Source organism: Triticum dicoccoides, chromosome 1B, assembly GCF_002162155.2.
Source record: "Triticum dicoccoides isolate Atlit2015 ecotype Zavitan chromosome 1B, WEW_v2.0, whole genome shotgun sequence".
NCBI classification, from domain to species: domain Eukaryota; kingdom Viridiplantae; phylum Streptophyta; class Magnoliopsida; order Poales; family Poaceae; genus Triticum; species Triticum dicoccoides.
In genome coordinates, this window is record NC_041381.1 from 429,125,005 (window position 1) to 429,128,235 (window position 3,231).

A 3,231-nucleotide genomic window follows, 5' to 3' on the forward strand; every position below is an offset into this window, starting at 1 on the left:
ATAACAAGGATAGGACGACTAGCCATAACGACAAGGGAAACAATCTAACACACGAGCAAACAGAAAAGGCAAGCGGAAGGAGAGGAGGAGATTGGGAAAGAGAGGGCGAATAAAACGGCAAAGGTGAAGTGGAGGAGAGGAAAACGAGAGGCAAATGGCAAATAATGTAAATGCGAGGGAGATGAGTTTGTGATGGGTACTTTGATAGAGGCAAAGGTGTCCCGTCTTTCGATGAGATGATGGATTTCGCTTTGGTGGAAGTCGACTTTGACGATCCGACTACAAACGTGCGAGGACGTCACGCCTTAGCAATCGCTAAACCAACTCCGAGAGGTTATTGACCACGCCGGAGCACGATCAACCTGACCACGAGGGTCTGTTTCCTGCGAGCAAACGAAGAACAAGAAAGAAACTGAGATTGCAATCTGGATATTGTGAATATAAGATGAAAGCTTTATTGATCTAGGTGGGGTTCTGTGACGCCTTTGTCTGGTCGTTGAACACAAACAAAGTACGCGAAGTTGCAGCTATGGCGAACTTTAATCTAAACAAAACCCCAAAGTCTAAACGGTGCCCTAAGGGCTGTATATATGGAGGAAGAGAGGGGGAATTTTGTGGCCCTTGGTGGAGGGGTCCGAAATCAACCCTATCTCTTGTTTCCCCACACATACGGACTCTAAAAATAGCCTATACTTATGTATTTCGAAATTACATGGGCCTGGCCCAATAAAAAGGTGACGCAACACCTATAATAGCCTCTGGACGAAATTTATGAAGTGGCATCTTGTATATTTCGTCCAAGGCCTCATGCACTCGTTATGGTGGCTTCAAAGACCTGAAATCATCACTTGTAACTCCGTTCTTGTTCCCCTTGCGCATGCCATCATCTCCATGCTTGTTCTTGCTCCAATGTTCATCCTTCTCCAAGCTAGGCCCTTCATTTGTAAGCAAAACAAATGTATCCAATTTAGGCAGCATCATATTCTCATGAACATTAGAATCATTACCAAGAAACGAAAGTACCTGGTAATTTAGTTGGCGTGCGCGAACTCTAGTAATTGGTCCAGTATGTATAGCAGCAGGGGTTGTGGGTGTAACAATGGTATTGAAGTCCTCATCATCCTCCCCTTCTTGAAATGAAGTCGTCCTCGACGGAAGCTCATCTTCCTCACCCAAATAAGGCTTCAAATCTGCAATGTTAAAAGTGGGACTAACCCCAAAATCTGCAGGCAGCTCAAGTTTCTATGCATTATCATTTATTTTATCTAACACCTTAAAGGGACCATCAGCACGTGGCATGAGCTTTGATTTGCGCAAATCAGGAAATCTATCCTTACGCAAAAGTAACCAAACAAGATCTCCAAGTGCAAACACAACATGTTTTCTACCCTTATCTCCAGCAAGTTTATATTTGGCATTCATACGCTCAATGTTTTCCTTAATTAACTCATGCATTTTTAAAATCAATTTAGCATGTTGTTTAGCATCAAAATTAATCTTCTCTGAAGATGGAAGAGGCAACAAATCAATAGGTGCACGAGGTAGAAAACCATACACAACTTCAAAAGGGCACATCTTAGTAGTAGAATGCAATGAACGATTATAAGCAAATTCAATATGAGGCAAGCATTCCTCCCACATTTTCTTATTACTCTTCAAAACAGCCCTAAGCATAGTAGACAATGTTCTATTGACTACTTCAGTTTGTCCGTCAGTTTGGGGGTGACAAGTAGTACTAAAAAGCAGTTTAGTCCCCAACTTAGCCCATAAACATCTCCAAAAGTGGCTAAGAAATTTAGTATCACGATCTGAAACAATAGTATTTGGCACACCATGCAAGCGAATAATTTCACGAAAGAACAAATCAGCAACATTAACAGCATCATCGCTTTCATGACATGGTATAAAGTGTGCCATTTTCGAGAATCTATCCACGACAACAAATATGCTATCCCTCCCCTTCTTTGTTCGAGGTAAACCTAAAACAAAGTCCATAGATATATCCTCCCAAGGAACACTAGGTACAGGAAAAGGCATATATAAACCATGAGGATTGAGTCGTGACTTAGCTTTTTGACATGTAGTGCAGCGAGCAATAAAACGCTCAACATCCCGTCTCATCTTTGGCCAAAAGAAATGTGTAGCAAGTACGTCCTCCGTCTTTGGGGAATGTAGGCCTATATAGGAGGAAGAAGTACGTCGGTGCTCGCTGAGGGGCCCACGAGACAGGGGCGCGCCCTACAGGGGGCGCGCCCTCCTATCTCGTGGCTACCTCGGCTGCTTCTTGACTTGCACTCCAAGTCCTCTGGATCGCGTTCGTCCCAAAAAACACGCCTCCGAAGGTTTCATTCCGTTTGGACTCCGTTTGATATTCCTTTTCTTTGAAATACTGAAATAGGCAAAAAAAACAGCAATACGGGCTAGGCCTCCGGTTAGTAGGTTAGGCCCAAAAATGATATAAATGTGTAAAATAAAGCCCATAAACATCCAAAAGGGGTAATATAATAGTATGGAACAATCAAAAATTATAGATACGTTGGAGACGTATCAAGCATCCCCAAGCTTAATTCCTGCTCGTCCTCGAGTAGGTAAATGATAAAAAGAGAATTTTTGATGTGGAATGCTACCTAGCATAATTCTCAATGTAATTTTCTTTAATGTGGCATGAATGTTCAGATCCAAATGATTCAAGATAAAAGCTTATTAAACATAAAAATAATAATAATACGAAGCATACTAACAAATAATCATGTCCTATCAAAATAGCATAGCCAAAGAAAGCTTATCCCTACAAAATCATATAGTTAGGCCATGCTTTATTTTCATTACACAAAATACTCCCATTAGTACAACCCCGATGACGAGCCGAGCAATTGGTTCATACTTTTTAACGCGCTTCAGCTTTTTTCAACTCTTACGCAATACATGAGCACAAGCCATGGACATAGCACTATGGTGGTAAATGGTGGTGGTTGCAAGGACAAAAAGGGAGAAGATAGTCTCACATCAACTAGGCATATCAACAGGCTATGGAGATGCCCATCAATAGATATCAATGTGAGTGGGTAGGGATTGCCATGCAACGGATGCACTAGAGCTATAAATATATGAAAGCTCAACAAAAAGATATAAATGTGTAAAATAAAGCCCATAAACATCCAAAAGGGGTAATATAATACCATGGAACAATCAAAAATTATAGATACGTTGGAGACGTATCAATTCCCCCCC